The 23,332-nt window shown below is 43.5% G+C and overlaps 1 protein-coding gene across 3 annotated transcripts in view; it reads left to right on the forward strand.

Moving 5' to 3' along the window:
• Positions 1-17,596: 17,596 nt before the first annotated feature.
• Positions 17,597-23,332, forward strand: part of LOC119656311 (steroidogenic acute regulatory protein-like) — a 40,855-nt gene continuing 35,119 nt past the window's right edge. The window contains exon 1 of one of the 3 annotated variants that reach the window (XM_038062762.1): positions 17,597-18,255. The gene's annotated coding sequence lies outside the window, so the exon portion shown is untranslated. The remainder of the gene's footprint in view (positions 18,256-23,332) is intronic. The other 2 variants (XM_038062771.1, XM_038062781.1) reach the window with 2 other exon arrangements.

The following is a 23,332-nucleotide window of genomic DNA, read 5'->3' on the forward strand; positions in this document are numbered from 1 at the left end:
AGTCAAAGTAGTTCAAAGTCAGTGTTTTTTTGTAAAATTAAAATGTAAACTAAACCTCTCCAAAGATGCCATCAGCAATGGGAAGGTGTTCTGTTCATTGAAGGGAAGCTGTTCGTGTAGAATAAGCCCACAATTATATATATAGCGGAAGCTGGTCTGCGAAGGCAATAGGCGGTTATCAAATATTTTCAGTCTGTTATCATGATTTGAGGCGCAATTTGCGCCAGCATGGATGAGGGGATCAAATTCATATAAAAAGTGTATCGTGGTACTTGAACTATGGTACCATTAGTAGTTCACCAATGCGGATTGCTGCGATTTAGGTTCATAAGGCTGATGAAGCTCACCATTATATCAGCTGATCACACTATTTACTTCTTCACCGCGTACGCACCACAGACAGTCGACCTGATGCGATGAAAGGTGCCTTCTGGCAACTTCTCGATGAAAAGACCTGCAAAATGCCTCCTGATGTCCATATCATCATTGCCGGCGACTTTAATGGTCATGTGGGTGAAAAGGCAGACGGCAACATTTACCGTAGGGGAAAGGAGTTTTGAGCGCGTAGTGACGGTAGCGAGGGTATAGTCGATTTTGCGGACACCCATGACCTTGTACTTATGAATATATGGTTCATCAAACGATTGTCTCATCTTCGTACGTTTTATAGTAGGAATAATATAACGCAAATCGACTATATTCTCATAAGACACCGACATTTTGTCACCATCACTGATTGCAAAGTCGTTCCCTATGAGACCATCGCATCTCAATATCGGCCGTTTTCTGCCATCCTGCGAATCAAGCCACCGATAAAACAGCGTGAGGAACGCACTGGCCCACCACGCTTGAAATGGTAGCGATTTCTTGAGAAGAAAGTAGAAATGATCTCACTTATGCGATTACCAACCATTACGAATGTGAAAGAATCGTGGAACCAAATAAAAGACACGATCCACAAAGCGGCCTCTGCAACCTTCGCGGTCAGCAAGCCAGGTAAGCGATACATCAACTGAGATACTTAGCCGGAATTACGATGTTCAAATGAAGGTCCGTGAAAAGAAATGTCGCCGCCACAAATTTCTCAAAGATAAAACGATCGCCAATTAACAAATTCATAAGAATGCCAACCGGGAAGCAAAGAAAGCTATCGCGGTTACCCGAACGGTCCATTACAAATTATTATTATTATTCTGTTAAGGGAAAGTCGCACCGCGTCCTTGAAGAACTATTGTGCCCCTTTTACTGGTTATGGTGTACCTGTTGATCATAGTATCTCAAGGAGGCCTGTAACCCGTGGAACTTTAGTATGTTCCCTACTTCCAGATGTTTCAGCTTTGCATATGGTATTAAGTGTTCTCCCAGATGTATCGACCTACTTTGCACAAGTACCGGACACTGTCCCAGGACGTGCATAGAGGTTTCGTCCTCCTCCTCACAAAACCTGCAGGCAGTGTCCGCAGATATCCGCAGATTTTTGGTGAGGTTTAAGCAATCCTTTGTACGCATGGGTTTGTATCCCCCAATAAGCCCCGTGGACTGCTCCATCCCTGGTAGGCCCGCCCAATATAGTTTCCTCAACCGTTTCTCTTCGTTTCTTAGATTCATAGCCATGAAACCGTTTCCGATTCCACAGAAGGGCTCTGGCCCGTGTAAAGGCATCCCTGCTCCCTTCTTGGCTAGTTCATCCGCTGCCTCATTGCCTTCCAACCCAGCATGGAACCCAAAGTATCCAGACCTTGTTGGACGAGCCGAGTGTATTCAGTGTCTCAAGGCATTCCCATACCAGTTTAGAGTTCACCTGGTTGGACCTAAGTGCCTTGATCGCTGCTTGGCTATCGGTGAGAATAGCTATGTTCTGCCCCCTGTAGTTCCTTTGCAGATTAAAGGAGGCACATTTGTCTATGGCGTAAATTTCCGCCTGGAATATGCTAGTGTACCTGCCCATTGGCTCAAAGTACATTTTCCTTGGACCAATGACACCGGCACCCGCTCCCTCTGCTGTGAGAGATCCGTCAGTGTACCAAGTCATCAGTTGCTGGTTTAAGCCGTATGTCGCAGCCACGCTCTCCCAGTTTGTCTTGTTACTCCAACGTGTTTCAAACTTCTTATCGAAGTGAAACCTCGTTGTCATGTTGTCCCTCGGTATCAGTAATTCGGGATACCGCCTAGAAAGGATATTAATTACAAATACCTTTACGATAAATTAAGCACTTGAGATCGGCTTATTGCTTCAGGCAGAATACCATCTGACTGGCACTACTACACTACCACAGTTCCAATATGGAAAAAGAAAGGTAGTCCAGCAGTAAGTTCAAATTACCCTCCAATCTGGTTACTTTCCCATACCATGAAGATTTTTGAACGCATTCTTAACAACCATATTCGCGAAATCGTTGAAAAAACCGTGAATCAAGCTGGATTTGTCGAGAACTGTGGAACTACTGATGCAATACACGCTGTGCGATTACTCATGGATAAATACCGTGAGAAACATCACACTCTTTGCATTGCATGTCTAGATCTGAAGAAAGTGTTTGACCGTGTGCCACTCATCTGGTATACTTTACGACAACACTTAGTGCCAGAAGAAATCGTGCGCTGGATTCAATTGCTCTACCACAATCCGAAAAGTTAAGTTCGAAGTGTGGTGTGTCAAAGTCGCTTCGTGTCACTGCTGGTGTTCATCAAGGAAGGACCCTCTTACCACTCCTCCTTGTTCTAGTTATGGACACTATCACACGGGACATTCAACGTCCCGCGGCCTATACACTGCTTTATGCAGATAGTGTTTTCCTAGCATCTAATAGCAACAATGATCTCGAGCAACTTGGAATGATCGCCTCATGCAACACCGTCTCAGATTAAATCTAAATAAAACTGAACGTTTGACGAACGATTCCCCTGAAACGGGCACAATCACTGTCAGCGGCAATTTCGTGTCAAGAACTGAGCGATTTAAATATCTCTGGTCAATGCTATCAGCCAATGGAGAACTGTCGTCCGTCCCGCCGTTCTCTATGGTTATGAGTGTTGGCCGACTATAATGAAGACGAAGATGTTGCGTTGTACTAGTCGCATGACACGTTTTAATCACATCCGAAATGAGGATATCCGCGATCAATACAGGGTTGCACTGATCGTGGAACCGCTGCGAAAAAGGTGTCTTCAATGGTCAAGTAATTCGCGCTAACGAGAATTCACTTGCCAAGATTTGTCTGAACTTCGAAGTCAATGGTACGCGGCCAAAAGGCCAAAACAACAGTGGCTTGATACGCTGGATAGGGATTTAAAAGCCTCGCGATTGCTTCCAGATCAAGCATTTGATAGAACCAAAAGGCAAAACCGATCACGACAAGCCGACCCCGCTTGTGAACGGGACAAAGGTCGGAGAAAAAGAAGAAGAAGAGTGATAGAACGACAGTTTTGCATATTTCATTTCATCTGAGGAATGGTCATGCTCACCAGACTTCAATCGAATTGTCTATATTGTGTGATCGACTTTGGAAGCAAAGGCAAGTGCTAAACGCTACATCAGTTCAATTCGCGTCAATCGCTAGAACCGTTTCCAAGAAAAATGCGTGTGACAGATATTCAGACAGACAGACAGTAAACCGGTTTTAACAATAAGGTTTGGCTTTACAAAAAACCTTTAAAAAAGGGCTGGTAAACGAAAACGCCATTCGCAAAGGCTTTCTTTCATTCAATCACGGCGACCGCATTTGCGTGGAATTCCAATCGCCTATTTTATCCAATTTTACATTTTTCGTTCGGTTAAGTATTGGCTTGAAAGATGCTTCATTGTACAAATTTAGGCATACCGGATCTAGAACACTCGAATGACGTCTAAAAGGCCTAAATATTAAGAACTCAATTATGCAAATAAAGCATTTAATTCTTCAGCTTTGTCCTCCAAATTGAAAATACTCGATTCGGATTATTATTTTCGTCATCCACAATTTCCGAGTTCATTTCAAATATTTTCGCCTGTTTCGAGTATGCAAGTGTACTTTTTGTGGTAGTCGCTTAAACAAAAATGAGACCGAATAAGTTTATATGAACGCCAAAACCCTGTTCAGTATGGTTGAATTATCAATGCAAGGTTATATTCAATACCTTTTCTCCATGCTTTGCCCGAGAGTGAACTCTTGTTCTAGGTTCTTCGGCTTAGGTGTATAGGGTTATTGCGTCAGAGGGATGTCGAAACGAAACGGAAAATGAAGCTTGCGGAGAAAAGACTTTTCCCAAAAGTATCAAACCAGATCTTCCTTCGTCGACATTTATTGGGTCATTCGAATTGACCCAGAATGGTAACACCACACAACATATCTAATGCAGTAAGCATCACCAATCTAAACATCACTATACGTCACAACATCGCCGCATCGCTACTCAGTAAATAGGTGATGATCATATTACTCTTGAATAAGTAATGTTTTGAAATGTCCGTGTCGATGTGTTATTACATTACAATACGTAATGAACATCACCGAGTCAAACTGTAATCGTGGTAATAAATAGCATTTGGTAATATCGGCCACCGTATGTAATATGTCATGTCGATGAAATAACATCACGTGTACTATTGGAGTATTGCAAGGTGATGCTTGTGATATTATTTAGCAATATCACTTTTCTCAAAAACTGATGTGATATCACGTCACCTACTAAAGTGATGTTTCGCGTATCCCTTTTTCGCACTTGTAGGAACCCTTCTTACGTTCCAGGTGCCACATACATGAGATTTTAAATAGTTTAAACGTTCAATTATCTGATTTCATGTCAGACATATATTGCAGTATATTGATTTGAATAAGGTCTTTCTTCACAAAAAACGTTGATATTTTGTTCCACCGAACCCAATGTATGTCTATATACTTCACGCATATATTCAAATACCAAAGCTCCTCGACTCTGTGCTAAACCTCGCAAAACATTTTGTGAAGCAGACTTATTTCTATATTGTATCGTACATATCTTTTAGGTGTGAAATCTCTCTGAAAAGGCCTTAATTCGACGGAATGAGGAAGATCGTAAGTCACAACATCTTCAACCACCCTGTATTTTTTCTCAAACAAAAGTACTCAATAACAAACGGACCACGACTTCAACCTGTCAGAGGCGAAAACCTGGCCAAGATAGTTCCATGCCAGGAACATCCGTTCGTTTTGAATCTACATACGAATGTGTACAAATTGTATATCCAGTTGAAACCATCCTACTTCTTGTATATTACAAGAAATATGGTTTAAGCCCCGGTCTCCACGTGCATATATAAAGTTCGAATGCAAACAGAGGAAAAGGCTGCGGTAACAAATGAGGCTACATCGCGTGTTTGTGGTTTCACGGAGTTTTCGCTTCAAAAAAATGGCCTAGAGTATACGCCGTAGACTGTTGCATTTAAACTCGAAATGGATTGGAGATTTCATGGGACTTATATAGATACAATCGTCGCTATGAGGGCAAGTATTGGCCACAACATGCAATCCGTTCCTTCGTATGCTTACCAAACCTGGTCTGGTTCTCCCATCGAACTATGAGAAAAATGGAAGTTGCGACCTACAGTATCACGATATAAGTGGAATAGATACGTGATTCTGCCCATATGGAGGAAAAGGTTCAATAGACTTAATATATATGTCTTCTAGAATATGTCTACATATAAAAATCACTTAGTAATACATGTAGATATGGAACAACCGTTACTATTGGAACTAGAACCACGGGAACCAAGTAGCAGTTAGCACTGCTACCAAATTTATTAGCAACTAAAATTAAATCAGTAAAATCCAAAAATGGCTCACGTGACGAATGCTTCTAGAAAGGTCGATAAGCTTATCAACTCAGCTTCTTTTATACTTTTGGTGTAAGCCCACAGATCCATTGATTCCCCAAAAACGCAAATCCCCAGAGCCTCCCTCTGATCAGAATAAATTGCACGTATTCAATCAGATCACGAATGAAATCGATAAAATGAAATACCATCACGTATCAATCTGAACCACATATAAATCAATAATTTTGAATTTCTGCTAAAAGGATCTTCATTGCCTGGGGACGGGTCCAAATCTCAGACATGGGCTTCATCAAAAGCAATAAATCAGCTGACCAGTGCTGATTGCCATTTTTAGGTTGGAACCGACTGTGCAAAGGATAAAGAATCTTCGGAGAAACGGGGTGAAATATAATTGCGCCGGAAATAATGTTTTAAGCATCCGAAACCGAAATATATACATATACGTGTGTGAAATCCAACTCTGTTCAATGCAATCATATGAATCAGCCTCACTTTCCACGAAGTATGTTAAAACTCGGTGAATCTTGTGATTGTGATTTCCACTAAGGTGAGTTGATTCCAGTATGAGCCACCCAACAGGACGCACAAAGTTCACGTATAAAACGGGAGAGGAAGGAGCATCTGCACAACAACCTTTAGCCGATCAATTGGTCTTGATCCCATGATGGGGTTTCTTTCGTTTGATTCGCCCATTGACTCATTTTGCCAGAAGACATCACACAAAAAGAAGCACTTGTACTCGGTAAAAAAATTATTTTCAAGAGCTACGCGTTACATTGTTGCAAACTCGCTTACTCGATTATTTGCATTGTTCTTGTTCTGTAACTATCTTGAGATAACCTAATTTAATCGCTCTAATTAAAGTAAGGTTTTCCCTAATAACTTTGCCAAAGGCCATTTTAAAACAAGTCGGGAACCGGAAGTTCAACGTTTTAAGTATGAAAGGTTCTGCGGACTTTTTATTTAACAATATTTAATGATGAACGTTCTATTGTATCATACATAGCCCGTAGCGCATATATATGTCCGTGGGACGGATATCGATCTAGAAGTAATTATGACTTAGTCATATACTAAGTAGTGTGAGTAAATTTCGTCCTTGACAGCCGCCACCGAGACACCGACTGTGCCCGCCGATGGGCTGCCAGGAGCAGAGCCCTGCCTCGCCAGTCTGCCAGCCCACTCATTCCCCTCTATGTTCTTATGCCCGGGAACTCTGAGGAGAGTGACCTTGCCCAGACTGTTCAGCGCGTTTCTGCACTGTCCCACCAGCCTGGAGGATGTCCTCGCTGAATACAAGAACTTAATGGCCGCTGGCTGTCAGTCAGAATCGCGATGTTACGCTTGGGGCTCGGACCATGCACCAACCATCGATAGACTTCCTGTATCCCAGTACCTTCGCTTGGAATACACCGGCGAAACCTGGGAGATCATACGACCATACACTGTGGATACCGACCATCTTTGATCCATCAGTAAAGAATACTGTGTCATAACTTTGCAACACGCCGGTTTTCCACTCTGCCCTGTCAGGAAAGTCCACAGGAAAGTTTCTCGTGAAGTTCAGCTTGCGTATAGCATAGTCCGTCCATAGGGAATGCCCAGATTTCCCGAGGTACTTCGTCTAGGATGTTACTGTGGCCAAAGGGCTTCGCTGTCCAGCATCTGGACTCACGTAGTCTGACGGCACTGCGCGCTACAACGTATTTAATGTGGAGGTCTAGGGGAGGGAGATTCAGGAGTACATCGAGAGCATTTGCCGGGCAGGACTGCAGAGCCCTAGTAGCACTTGCACACGCTGTTCTTTGAATGCTGTTAAGCTTCGTTCTAGTGAAGTTTTTTCTCAAAGCCTGCCACCATACAATAGAGCCGTACGTTAGGATTGGACGCACCACAGCGGTAAACATCCAGGGAACCATCCTCGCCCGGAGATCCCACTTTTTTGCAAAGGTTCTCTTACAGGCATAGAAGACTATACAGGCCTTCTGAACCGTCAGTTCTACGTTCAATCCCAATTTTTGGATCTAGGATTACACTCAAATACTTTAATTGGAGAAATGAACCAATCTTTCAATCAGGTACTCTTGTTATGGTGGTGAATAGCATCAGTTCCATTTTGGCTGGGTTTATGCCGAGTCCGCATCTTGCAGAGCACCGGAGAGATGGCGCCATCCTAGGGCGCCCTACTGTTCACAGCTCTGGTCAAGTGGTTGCCTCCCAGATCCAACTGAATTATCCGGATACTTAGCATGGATATAATCCAATGCATAAGATACCCCTGCACCCCAAAACCGGTCAAGGCTTCCTTGATGGCGCTGGTACTAACGTTGTTGAATGCTCCCTCTATACCTCAGAAGACAGCTAGGGTATATTGCTTGTACGTGCCAATTACCTCGTTGAGAGTGGTTCCTATGGATAGGCATGATGGGACTTAGAGAAAGGCGTTCTCTTCATAATCGCCCTTAAGTGGATGTCTAAGACACGCTCTAGGGTTTTCAGCACGAAAGAGGTGAGGCTGATTGGGCGAAAGTCCTTCGCGCACTCATGGCCGCGCCTGCCCACTTTTGGTATGAAAACAACTCGTGCGCGTCTCAAGGACTGTGGTACGTATCCTAAAAAGGTACAGCTTCCGTAAATCGCAACCCTTTCAACCACCTCTTGGCGGTCTTGATGGCCGACTTGTACTTATTCAGGCAGTCTTTGTATGGCTGGCAATATTTATGCCTGTAGCAGATGGTCAGCGTCCTGAGGTTGGAGAGATCTTCATTCCACCACGGTGGCAGTGTCTTCTTGCTGTATTTAGCAGACCACGGGACTTTAAAGGCGGCATCGAATGCTTTTTTCAGAGCCCCGACTTTTGACTCCAGTTCGGCTGCCGTGCCAATCTTGCCAATTTGCGCACCGACGAGTTTGATCTTAATTACGCGACCAAACTTTTTCCAGTTGATCCTTCTGGGATCTCTGAAGGATTTGGAGACCTCTGCGGACTCTCTTTGTTGCTATGGTGCTCGTCAAATATTGTAGCTCTCCTGGTGGAACCGTTCGATAGTGAGCCATGTAAGCAGAGGAAATATACACGCTCTCTGCCCCCGCCTGTTCCAGTTTGTCCACGATTAGGTCGCGGGAACTCAGGTGCAGACTCTTCTTCGCGAGGATACATGCTCTAGGTTTGTCCTGATCATCGTCTCCTGTGCTGTGGAATAAATTAAAATATTTGCTTTGGAGCCCTTTGATGGTTTGATCACCTCCGACCCAGAGCTCCTGTGTTAGTGCGATGTTGATGTCTTCCTTTAGGAGAAAAACAAGCAGATTAGCCGAGGCAAACTTCGAGTGTTGCAGATTTCCCTACCTTACCCTCAGCATGATCTGCTTGTATGAGGGGCTCGTCAGTCCCCGTCGGACCGTCGATGCTCATCTCCTCCAACAGCTCGTTGGCGGCATCGATTGGATCCAGGTCGTCGTCCGGTTTTGCAGAGCGGAACACTTTTACCTTTGCGTTCCTGACTCCGAACCGCACTTTATAGTCGAACTTTTCCAGTGCCTCCATTTATACGAAGAATAAAAGGTTGGCTGTTTGTCTGCAGTTCCTTCTCCTTGATAACAACCTAGTCATCCATGGGAATCTTGGGGTTTTGAAGACTCACGAATTGGACAAACTTGTCCTTATCCATAAGGATCTTCGGGAATCGACCGGGCTCCTGGGAATCTCGTCGTAGGGGATGTCTTTGAGCTTTATGCCCTGCCAGGCGTCACTGATCTTAATGACGCACGAACCGAGAAAGTCCCTGGAGAATTGGTCCTCGCAAGCTATAACTTGGAACGCACGGACCACCTGAGAGGAATCAAAACAGGAGATGCTCAATGACTGTCTCCGGTCCACACCTCCGGCGCTAATTTGTCATTTGCAGAATTACCATTCGCCAGCGCCCCTGGCTACGTCATTGAAGGGTTTTGCAATTCGTGGCTTGTCGGCGGACTGTTGCTGCGTACTTTTCTCCAGGTGTTGTTTAGCATCCGAGCTCTTGCCCACTCCGCATATGATCAACCTCGTCGATCGATTGTGTTTGAGAGCGGTGGGCTTCGCCTTCTGCTCGTCTGCCAGGCGTTTGCTATTGTATTCCTCAACAATCAGCTGGTATTTATCGAGGTCTTTTTCATCCAGATCGTCGACAGTATCGGCCTTCTTATTCTTAGCAATCTTGCGGAGAATATGCATAGCCTTCAGGTACTGGTTCATGAGCAAGACACCAGCGGACCTTCGCTTCTTAGCCGGTTTCCAGTCAGTAGCTCATCTTCCGATGTTGCGCCTGGCACCACCACCTCTTCTTCTATCGTCGGTTTATTTATTTTTTCAAAAATTGACTCCATGTCACCACCACGAATAGTCCGGGAAGAATGTCCTCACACCCCCAGAAGTGGCAGTGGGTAGGTCGCACGTACCAATCTCCCAAGATGGCCACCAGTAGGTCATTCCCAGAGCATTTGGCGTAGAATGGTAGAGGAGTAAAAGGAGGAAAGCCAAGGGGGAGTTGAGACGCATTTCAACGAATGGTGACGCGGAAGTGTGGTTGACCCATTAAGGGTGAATGGCAGCCACATATACATTAACACTGCGGAAAAACGCATTGTGGATCAGACCGGTAATTCCATATTCCTATTGGTGCTTGACCATGTTTCAGACAAAAGGTAATTTCAAGGATAAATTTGTTGTGAATCCAGGAGCAGCGTACTAAGACTCGTGAGTTTTTGTGAAGCACAGTAATTTGGAGGCACCAAACGGGCACTTCTGATTTGGTTTGCTTCATTTCATTTCATTTCATAATTCAGCAAGTCCTCACACGACCTCCACGCGGTGGCCAATAGAACCCATCTTCGGACGGGCCAAGAGTGTGTAGGGCCGGCTAGGAGTAAGCTCATCCAATTGGAGAGAACCTGCTTGTCTGCAAGCATGTGTTAGAGACAAGTGGATCTTGCGGGAGGATAAGCCAAAGCAACAGCCCGGGGATCGTCCTCCCTGCACTGAAGATGGTGCTAATAGGACCCCAAGTGCTGGCCAATGGAGAGACCAACGTCTTTAGAATGCGAGCTCTGAATATCTTGGGCACCTTCGGTTTCAATTAAAACGCTTACTCTGGTGGTCGGGCTAGCCAGTGTGACCTACCCACTGTCACTTCTGGTGGCGGCCAAGTTTTTCTTTACAAATTATATCAGGCCAGTGCACCCCAATGACAAGTTACAGATAAATCTTCACGAAGCCTTGGAGCTTTTGAATAATAGTGGTGGTCATTTTCCATGTACTACTCCCAGAAATAACATTAGCATAGAATACTGTCAACTTGATCTCGGTATGTAGATAACTGCATTTATTGATTTTAGACAAGGCTGCGAGTTCGGATCTACCGCTGTTAATTTGTCGAGCAGCATCAATTCACTGCCACCACCGGCAGAAATCACGCTTCCTATCTACATATATATATATACAAATTGATCAACACTCTCGATGATATGACCATTAATGCAGTTAGCAGGAGTGTGGTGACCTGTAAAACTGAAAACCTTGGCTTTGTTGGTGTTTATCTTCAATCCGACTGCCTTTCTTTCCAAATCCAAAGCCATTTGGTCGAAGAGAAAACAGATGTCATAACCGCAGTCGAGGCATTTGAGGAAAGATATTATCGTCCATTAAACTCCTTAACGTCCTTCGGGCAAGGCAACATGAAAAACGTCATCGATAGCAAAAAGAAATGATATCAGTGACAAGATACAACTCTGACGGACTCTGAGATTTTACCTCGATTCAGCGCGTGACATTTCGCGCCATCATATGTCGCTTTGACCATAATCACAATGTAATTGCCCTCCACCCCTTGGTACGGTATAGCGCGTCAACCTGAAACTTTGAAGATGTTGTTCGATGTGTTCCAGGTTTACTTTAGCATGTGTTCGGCGGCACGAAGCACGCGAATACACCTCCAATTGCCGTAATGAACAAAGATGCTCGTTCTCGTAGTTTTATCGATCATCCCTTCTTCCACTCTCTGGAAAAGCGTCCTGGATTCCCAGGATTTTCGTATAAATCGAAAAGCACCGCTGCAGAAACTCCAGGAGTAGATGAATAGTTTTCAAGGAAGGCCCACAATCTCCAGGATTTTAGTCTGTTTATAGATAGTAGAAAATTTCTATTCGCAGTTATGATGACTAATTATTTCTTTACAATAGATGGAACTTTGACGAATGTGATACTGTTAAGTAACCTGATGGAATGCTCCTTCCACCTCTTCTGATCATTACCTTTCACAGGACCATTGAGAGATTGCGATCAGATGCAAGTTCATTCGTTATGCGTCATGCGGGCAGGTTATTCAATGTACCTACAAGCGGCAGCTGGATCATATATGCAGTTGATGTTAAACATGGGGCGCAGCTCTCGACCATTGGATGGTGATCACTTTCGAGGCCGATGTTAGCGCCTCTCTTGTTACGCACATCCAGGACACGACTACTAAATCTACTGCTGATCGGAAAGTAGTTAATTTTATTACTTGTATGTTGTCGGTCAATTGAAATCCAATTGCCCATATGGGAACCGCTATACTCGAACAATGTGTCACTAATGATGAGGCGATGGGGGTAGCAGGAATCCACAAACTTCCCACCATTATCTTTACGATCACCAAAATCATGTCCGAGCAGGATGTTTTCCGCACCCATCTTAGTCTTTAGCTCACTCATCACGATCACAATATCATCTTTAGGAAGTCTCTCCAGGACTGCATTTAGTTGTTCATAGAAAGCCCCCTTCTTCTCTGGAACTTGTACCATTGATATGTTTTTCATCCTACACCAAAATCTTACAGTTAGTGCCCTATCCGAAACTGGCTACCAAGTAATGAAGACGCACCTTGCGGTTGTCGTAACTGTTAGGCTAACACCAGACTCATTCTTGCTTCCGCCAGACTTTCCGGAATATAGTAGCACAGCGCCGCAAGAGAGAGAGAGCAATGTTGGATCTTTTGCCCAAGTTGGAAAAATCGAGCATCCTTGGAGCCCCCGGTACCGTTGTCGAGGAGCGTACACATAGTCTAAAAACTAACTCGTGTCCTAGTAAGATAGCGAAAAGTCATTACCGGTAAGTCCGTTTGCTAAAGCAAAAGCAAGAAAGTTTCCAAATCTACAGATTGCTAGCCCTGTACGGAGGCAACCTACTTTACACAATTTTTTTTGCAATTGTTTTTTCATTGCATGTTCATGGAGCGTAGGTGTGCCAGAATATTCCCTAAAAATTTCATCATGATCCGAATATTCCTTAAATAGTTACGAGCATTAAGCATTAATCAAATAACTTTTGTCGTTAAGAAAAATTTTAAAAGGGTTTTTTCGAAACATATGTTTATGCCATGGTTTACTTTTTAGAGGAACTACTCAACCAATCTTTACCAAATTTTAATCACATATTCTTTCGTCAGAATAAAAGTCAGGATTTTTCACAATATCAATTTTTTCCTGATTTAAAATAACCACATAAACGCCTTTTTTCAAAATTTAGGGTAATATCCCGTATTTTGGTATTTTCGCTTTACTCTTTATCTTTCAGATAAGCAATTTTCCCAAATTCATCAACACCTATCTATCTATATTTTGAAGACAATCTTTTCAAAGCTGCTTTTTGTATAAAATATATTTGTGGAAAAAAACATTAAAACATTTGTTTCTTATTCTTCAAGAGTGTATTTATATTACTAAAGAAGAATTGCATTAATAAAAGTGTTGCAATCGCTAGAAAAAATCACAAAAAATAACATATGTTTCGAGCGGCTAAAGTCGGTTGTCCTCTTAAGCCCCTGCTTGTATGACAAGCAATACTTTAAGTGAATTCGTAATCCCCACCTCACGGAGAGCACTATTTCAGTGCGATGAAAGTGCAAAAAATTAACAATGGATAAGAGGATTAAGAAGGTCCCACCTACTCCCTGGGAACCTGAATGTTAGACGACTATTCAGACTATAGTAACTCGTCCCTCCTCCTCTCTCGAGCGGTTCCGATCTTTAGCGGAGCTGAGACATCCTCAACTGCATTTAAATTTGAAAACACAACTTTTTTCTTCTTCCATTGAAGAATTGACTTTTGGAGATTGGTGTATAAATTGCACTATACTTCAATCATCATCTTCATCATCAACGGCGCAACAACCGGTATACGGTTCAGGCCTGCCTTAATAAGGAACTCCAAACATACCGGTTTTACGTCGAGTTCCACCAATTCGATATCCCTAAAAGCTGTCTGGTGTCCTGGCCTACGCAATCGTTCCATCACAGGGTCTGCCTCCTCTTCTTCTTACCATAGATATCGTCCTTATAGACTTTTCGGGCTGGATTATCCTCATCCATATGGATTAAGTGATCCACCCACTGCAACCTATTGGGGGATTTGATGTTGTTGGTTGGTTAGTTTTTGGTGCTGACGTTGCCACCATATACTTCGGCTTGCCTTCTTTGATGTGTAGCCTAAGATCTCGCGCCATCTGCTTGATTTGGATGAAGGCAGTTTGTACGTCTCGGGTTGTTCTTCCCATGATGTCAATATCGTCAGTATAGGTCAGTAGTTGGGTGGACTTAAAGAGGATCGAACTCTTCACATTTACCTCAACATCACGAATCACTTTTTCCAGGGCCAGGTTAAAAATGACTCATGATAGGGCATCCCCTTGTCTTAGACCGATGTTAATGTCGAATGGTCTCGAGAGTGATCCTGCTGCTTTTATCTAGCCTCGCACATTGATCAGGGTCAGCCTAGTCAATCTAATTAATTTCGTTGAGATACCGAATTCTCCCATGACTTGTGTTCACCAGGATACACTTTCGATTAAGGGGTGGACTGTGCGACGGAAGACATTGTGGTTTAGAACCATAGTTTCTAAATTGCCAGGCTGGGAAGGAGCAGAATTGTCAACATGTGCTGCGGACGATATACCAGGAGCACACATGGTGATGGAAGACCTCGTGGACCTACTAATCGCTCAGAATGAAGATCTCCATACGCGATTATGGAGAGTCTTCAGAAGCAAGGTGAAGGGCATGGGTAAACTCCTCACAATCGGGGTAGATGACCGATCCCTGGAGGCAATCAACCGTCGGAGTTGCCATATCAACTATCGATTAGCAATATACCTATGTATGTGCACAGGGAAAAGCAGAGGGAACATACCTCGGAGGAGACACCGGGTGAAAAGCATACCGAGGTCCCAGAAGAAGTATCGAAAGCTGTAGGAAGGTGAGATGAGGTTCGTAAGCAGCTCTATTTAAATACAGGGGATCTCTCTCCAGACAACATTGTCGAAGAGATGCTGAGGAGGCTGACAGGTGGAGCCATGTTGCCCATTACGTTCTTGTTGCTAAGAAGATAGAGCTCGACCGGTGGAGGAGCCGGATGGCAGGGGTTCTTTGAATTGACAGTTCCCTTCCTCCTCCTTTTCCCGTTGGTGAAAGGAATTCCCTGATTTGAAGGCTAGCCCGGAGAGTTCGTGGACTAGCCCGAAATAATGTGAGAAACGGTTATAAGCTAGCTCTCTGACGATGGGGAGATGTTTAGTTGGTATTCCGACGGCATACCCAACCGGGAGTCCAACACTGTGTGCGTAAATGCATTCACCTACCCTACCCGAAAAAAAGCCATAGAGGCGGAAATTACTGGATAAACCAGGGAAGTAAACCTGCTGTGCAGTGAAGAGCAGAAGCTGGACAACCTAGACCTAGGACTTCTAGGGCTCAGAGCGGACAGCGACTCGTAGGAAAATGCCTTGTCGGAGGGGGCGATACTCCGACAGTGGAGAAGAGCTCCAAACAATAACGGAAGGAATGGCCGGCGCTAAGATAGCCCAGATAAATCTCCACCTGCGGTAATTGCAAGGGCAAGTTCCAAAGAGAACATTAGAATAGTGCTGGCTGAGGAGCCCTGGGTGTACCGGGGGCAGATGCGCGATCTGCAAGGAGGAAGCATGTAAGTAATTTGGGACTCCTCTTGTGAAAAACCCAGAGCTTCAATAATTCTTAAACATAATTTAAAGTATATATGTCTTTCAGAGTTCCTGGCCGGGGACCTTGTGGCTATTTAAGTCTCATTTGAAGCCAGGAGGAGCACTCAAGTGGCAGTCGTGGCATCGGGATACTTCCCAGGAGACGATATCCGTGTTCTAGCAGAACAAGTCGCTAAACTGGTGAAGTACTGCGAAAAGGGCGTTACCACTTCTCCTCGGCTGCGATGCCAACGCCCATCACGAAATTTGGGAAGCAGTGACACCAATCGAAGAGAATTGAATTAATTCAATTCTCTTCGCAATAAGTTAAAAATATATAACTTAGGGAACACTCCAATAATTGTGACCAGCACTAGACAGGAGGTACTAGACATAACTCAGTTCAGTAACTGGAGGGTGTCGGATGAGCCATATGTCTCATCACAGAATAATCAGATTCGACATTGAGGGTAACTCCGAAATAAAAAGAATAATAAGGAATTCCAAAAGAATAGGGTAGGAATCCTGGGCAACGCTACTGAGCAACAACATGGTCCACCTTCACATTCAGTGGTAGAAAGCCTCAATAAAAAAACCTTCGAATCGTGTGGGAATTCTTACTGGTCACTGTCGGCTAAACTATTACCTACGGCAGCTAGGGATATCTACGGGCACTGCTTGCAGGTTCTATGCGGAGTGTGATGAAACCTCTATACACGTTCTGGGCACTTGTGCGAAGTAGGGCGACGCATCTGGGAGAACACTTAATACCAGATGCAGAGTTGGAAGATCTGGAAGTAGGGAATATACTAAAATTCCTAATTCCTCCTTTGATTAATAGGTACACTATAACCAGCAAAAGGGGCACCACAGTTCTTTAAGGATTCTTTAAGGACGCGGTGCGACTTTCCCTTAACAGAATATTATATATATAATATACCTCTCAGATTCTTCATATGCGCTCAGCGTTCCTGGCTATTCTGCTTGTACAACGGATACTAACTCGCCTTCAGACCACAACGCTCGCTTGGGAGGCATAATGGATGTAGTCACTAAAAAGAACAATAAATCAATTAAATTAAATTAAGGACGATGTAGTAAGATGCTATTATTAACTTTATTTGAGCAGATATCGGAATGGGATATATTTAGAGGCCTAGATTTCATATAGATGCACTAGCCTAATTTTTTTCAGATTTTTCGGTTGGATCGGTTCTTAGAACGAGATCTATCTCACTTTCAGGAGCTCATAATTTGTATCCTCACTCTCCTATGTTTCGCCCAATATCAGAAGTAAGACTATTTTCGAAAAGAACTAATCGAGCACCCCCTTTTGGTTTGCATGTAGACCCCCTCGAACACAACATGTAATGGCCCCATTTGCTATATATAAAGGGATTCACAGACTACCCTTAAGAAATCAAGAGAAAGTACTTAATATTTTCTACTAAGAATTTCATGCGCAATCATCTGATATACAGCTGGTCCGGTCGTTTTGAAACACTGTGTGTATTTCGTGGCTTTATCGAACATGAGAAATTTTAACCTTTGATGTCTCGGAAGCGTTGTTTATTATTTTATTATTTTCGTACTATTTTGTGAGATCGTCACAGAATTAACAATCTAAATCATTTGCCATTATGACGTTACATGCACTTACTGTCCTCTGCTGATAAATGCTGGGGTAACTGGATGGACTTAGTCTCCGAATTTTTCGACGTATAGATGGCACCCAGTCAGATCACAACCCTACCAACCGCTGAATAAAATTTGACATTTCGATTTTATGCAATGAAGTTAGTTACGTCAAACAAAACAAAGTCATCAGTTGTCTGTTCTGTTTTGATTTAAGTGCGAGTAATTTCCACTAATTCCTCGTAATTCGGTTCGGCCTCTGTTTGGAATATCGAGTTGTCGTCAATCGAGTTGCCTTCATTTGTGCGCAGTGCGTTGTTTCGTGGAGCGAGATGTGAAGGCGCCTAAGTGCCGGATAAAAGTCGAAAAGGTTTGTTGGATGAGACGAAATTCGCCTTGGTCCCTTTCAGGTCGATTGGCAGACAAAGAGACTGTTCCCCGTCGAAATTCCTCATTGCTTGGACTGCGAACGATTATTGATAAGAGTGTCGCCCGAATAGCCATATCGGAGGCGAATTATTCATCGGTGTCAAACCAAGTCCACCGTCAAAATGAACAAAATCTTGCGTATCATCTGGAATATCACGATAATTATTTTCTGGCTCGTTTTCGCTGCTATTGGTTTCATGACGAGGGTTGCGTTGTTTTGAGCGGAGGACGACGCCGACAGAAATATTAGAAGCATTTATCAGAGGCCGCTGGCCAACAATTCGGTGGCGGTCTAACATCCTTCGGGAGTATTTTACCCTTTTACTAACATATTTTGCATAGAGTAGATAGCGGACCTCCACTAACCGGTGTAGGACGAGGGTGAGTGTCAATCGTAGCAAGATATTCAAAAATGTGGAGAATGTCGCGTAATCTTACAAAATTCATCTTTTGGCTTTCCTCAAATTTTGTGCGATGCAATAAATGGTGCGCTGCTTGCTTCCGCTTTTGATTTTTTCAACACTTTTCTTTTTGTTTTATTTTGCGCCGCCGATAGTGGTAGCCGGTTCTCCCATATTTCTTGTAATCAAATATTGTAGGACTTTTATTTGGGATCAATTCTTGCTTAACCTTGCACAGGAACGAATTTGCATTGACGCGTGATCGACGTGCGATGACGAAAGCCTCCCCTATCTCGCGAGGCTTATCTTGAACGAATTCAAAGCGCCTCAACAGATAAACAGTATTGAATTGTTTATTTGATATAATTTAGAATAGGACCTGGGAATCGTCAATTCAGCATTTGGTCAGTTTATTTGGTGATTTTGTTATAAAATCAAGAACCTGTTCAAGTCGAGTCACTGCGTGGAAGGAATGGAGATCGCTATGAAGAGAGAGAGAATCCGACCTTCCAAAAAAGTATTGGGGAAATACCTTTTTTAGTTGTAATGTTTTATAACTAATCGGAAAGGAAAGTTCGGGTTCGGAGTTAAATGGAAATAACCCATGATAATGTGCAAATGTCTATAGAAGCCATGGCAACGCACTTCTATCCACCATTTAAAAGCCGATCAGGTAAACAGTGTTTCGGTAGCAAAGGGGTTGCCTCGTCAGTCGGCAAGGAAAGTACCGTTCTTGTTATTAACGCATTCCTTCCTATCCACATTACCCATTAAGATTGCCCGCAATGACAATATATGGTGGCGGTAAAAATCATAAGAAATCCCATGTTTTTCAAGAAAACATTAATATAATAAAACAGTTCCAAGAAGCTGTGTATGCATCTCAGATAACTGGACATAATTGCATTCTCCTGAGTAATTACTTGGAGTTTCCCTGTATAATGCATCCAGTAATTAAAGAAAGTCGGGTTTCAGGTAGGTAAAAAGATAAGACACCTTAAATTTAGGCATTTTAAAATGGAATTCAAGTAATAAAACCCAATTGTTGAGCCCCCTACATGAGGATGGACGATTCCGTAGCCTACACAATGATGAAATCTATGAGCGATACCACGACCGTCCGGTTGAGGATAAAATCCGGCTCAATAGGTTACGGTGGGCGGGTCACTTAATCCGTATGGATGAGGACCGGACGGTCATGGTATCCCTCATAGATTTCGCCATTGTGTAGGTTACGGAATCGTCCATCCTCATGTAGGGAGCCAAAAATTCTTCGGAGGATTTTTCTCTCGAACGCGGCCAAGAGTTCGCAATTTTTCTTGCTAAGAACCCAAGTCTCCGAGGAATACATGAGGACTGGCAAGATCATTGTTTTGTACAGTAAGAGCTTTGACCCTATGGTGAGACGTTTCGAACGGAACAGTTTTTGTAAGCTGAAATAGGCTCTGTTGGCTGACAACAACCGTTATCGGTTGCGATTTTCGACCCTAGATAGGAGAAATTGTCAACGTTCTCAAAGTTGTATTCTCCTATCTTTATTCTTTCCGTTTGATCAGTGCGGTTTGATGTTGTTGATTGGTTGGTTTTCTGTGCTGACGTTGCCACCATATATTTTGTCTTGCCTTCGTCTCGGGTGATTCTTCCCATGATGTCGATATCGTCAGCATAGGCCAGTAGTTGGGTGGACTTAAAGAGGATCGTACCTCTTGCATTTACCTTAGCATCACGGATCACTTTCTCGAGGGCCAGGTTAAAGACCGTAGACCGTTATTGATGTTGCTTTTATCTGGCCTCGCACATTGGTCAGGGTGAGCCTATTCAGTCTTATTAATTTCGTCGGGATACCGAATTCTCTCATGGCCGTGTAGAGTTTTACCCTGGCGATGAATAGATGGTGCACCTATTGTCTATATTCCAACAGTTTTTCCATCGCTTGCCGCAGAGAGAAAATCTGATCTGTTGCTGATTTGCCTGGAGTGAAGCCTCTTTGGTATGGGCCAATGATGTTGTGGGCGTATGAAGCTATCTGGCCTAGCGAGATAGCGGAGAATATCTTATAGATGGTACTCAGCAACGTGATACCTCTATAATTGCGCACTATTTGATATTTCCCTTTTTATGTATGAGACAGATAATGCCTCGTTACCAACCGTCAAGCATTGATTCGCTGTCCCATACCTTGAGCACAAGTTGATGAACAACTTGGTGTAACTGGTCGCCTCCATATTTAACCAATTCGGCTGTAATTCCATCAGCTCCTGGCGACTTATGATTTTTTAGCCAATTAATTGCACGGATTGTTTCTCCTAAACTTGGTGGTGGCAGTATTTGTCCGTCGTCTTCAGTTGGCAGGACCTCCAACTCGCCGATGTTCTGGTTGTTCAGTAGCTCATCAAAGTACTCAACCCATCGCCCCAATATGCCCATTCTGTCGGAAATCAGATTTCCCTCTTTGTGTCGGCAGGATGAGCATCGAGGTCTATAAGGCTTCATCCTGCTGACTTGTTGCTAAAACTTCCGCGCCTGGTGCGGTTGCTGCCTGTACTTTTCTAGTTCACAGATTTGTTGGTTCTCCCAGGCTTCCTTTTTCCGTCTGTGAAGTCGCTTCTCCGCTCGACGGAGTTTGTGATCAGTCTCTGCGCGTGCCCGCGTTCTTTGAGAATGCAACTTTACTCGTATGTTTGCGGCCGTATCAATGATAACATTCTTCAGGTGGTTGTGAAGATCATTTGTTGATACTTCATCTCCAGGTCCTCTGTTGACTGCGGTTATTGCGGCATCCATTTCCGTTTTATAGGTGTCGCGGAGGGCTGTGTTGTGGATGGCTTCAGTATTAACTCTCACCTGATTGTCAGAGGGGATTCTAGGTGGTGTTGTTATTCGAGCTCGGAGCACCATGCCAACGAGATAGTGATCCGAGTGTATATTGGCCCCCCTATATGTTCTAACATTCATCAAGGCTGAGAATAATCCGCAGTCCGTTATCATTTCTATTTTCGTGTAAGCTATGGGAGCCAACGTATCGCCTGAATACGGGCTCCTTCCCTACTTGGCTGTTAAAATCCCCAAGCAAGATTTTGATATCACATATGGGACAGGTAATTGTACAATTTGTCCCATTTTTAGGCACGGGAGACTCGCCTTTATCCTTCTCCGTCTGCAGCTTGCAGATAGGGTTCGGTAGTAAAGCTGTTGGTGTTGGTTCAGCAGGCATTTACTAGGTTTTATGCTCCATCGTGGGTACCAATTCACGTTTCGCCCTGAGACCTATACTACCCTTTAACCACCTTGCTTTGATTCAGCATAAACGATTAGGGTCAGCTGCCCCCAACAATTCTCGATTATATTCAAGTCAGGGGACCTCGCTGGAAAATCGAGGACATCAGTATGTTGCTGCTGCAAATACTGCTTAACGTTCTTTGCACTATGAATCGCAGCATTATTTTGCTGGAATATGAACGACTGACCCGCGATTGCTCCCAAATTGTTGCTAAATTCTTCACTTAGTATTTGCACATACCGGGAGCTGTCTATTTTCCCACTTAAAAACCGAATAGTTGACCGCCCATTGTAACCATTAACAGCCCAAACTATTACACTTCCGCCACCAAACTGTCTTTTGCTTAACACTCTCTCTTTCTTCCTTAAATCATGGAAACAATAGCTGAAACCGTCGAGTGCGTAGAGGTTAAATTTTTTCTCCTCTGTAAAAATTACACCATTTTTTCTTCCAACGCAAGTGATTTTCTGCAAATACCATTCTGGCCAATTTGTGCTTTTCTATGAGAGGCGGTTTTCTCTGTAAGTTGCGGCGCTTAAGATGCTTTGCTCGCGCGTAATGTTTCGGACATTTCTAATGGCAGTGCTAATGCCTGCCTTTCCCGCAATTTGCCGTGCAGTTATCGCAGAATGGGATGCTAACCTAATAATCCTCCGTTCAGACCGAGGACTTATCGCTGTTGACCGCCCTGTAGACATGTTCTTCCCATAATTTTCGGGATCCTGAATAACATTACGACGGCACATCTCCTGCGCTTCGTAATCCTAACAATTTCCGCTATTGGCTTACCTTCGTCATGTAATCTTTGTACAATCTTTGATTCCGCCTTAGTCAACCGCTTTCCTCTACCCATTATCACGTATTCACTAAACAAAATTTATTAAAAATCACCTTCAAATGTTAAAAGCCAATTCTATTAATACCTTACGTCTTTTTTACTGGTCAAATGTTCACACTCGAATGACCAGATTTTTCCTTGGTGTCTTATCTTTTTTACCTACCTGAAATTCGAATTTCTTCAATCAATCGATATGTTTTCGAGTAATCCCCAGTTAATTACTCAGGAGAATATAATTCGGAACCGTTATCTCGGATGTATACACACCTTCTTGGAATTGTTTTATTATTTTAAGATTTCATGGAAAACATGGGGTGTCTTATCATTTTTACCTGCACTGTAGTTTTCGACAAGCACGTTACAGATATTTGTGGCAAGCAGTTGCCAGAAGGTACCTTTCGGGGCTTCGTGCCTATGGTGAGAATGCGATAAAAAATGAAGCGTGCGATCAGCTGATATAAAAGTGAACTTCATCAACCAGCGATCTGATCGCTCAACTTTAATGATATTGAGTGCGCGGACTAAAAAGGTAAAGGGTTCATTTAGTAGGGGGAGCCGCAGCTCCAAGTACTCAGGCCCATTATACTATCGCCGGAGATCGCGTATTCCCTGCCCTCCCATTTACGGGGCTCACAGGCTCTCGAATCTGGGAATATTCTCCAGAGACAGAATGCGCAGACTCCTCGTTGAAGAAAACTTGACCAGGGTATTTTCATCTGAGGAGGCCGAGCGATAACATATTGTTACGTTACTTGCTTTACGTAGATTTACTAGAAAACTATTTTGCGTCTTTGACAAGATCTCCTTACTAGCATTAGAGTCATCTGTTAGCAACTACCCAAACTAAATATTCGCCCCATTTTTGGTGTTCTGACTAATTGTCGTTACTACGATTTACATTGACGTCACACACAATTTTCCCAAAGTGATTTTCGTCAC

The sequence above is a fragment of the Hermetia illucens genome, chromosome 1, assembly GCF_905115235.1.
Source record: "Hermetia illucens chromosome 1, iHerIll2.2.curated.20191125, whole genome shotgun sequence".
NCBI lineage: Eukaryota > Metazoa > Arthropoda > Insecta > Diptera > Stratiomyidae > Hermetia > Hermetia illucens.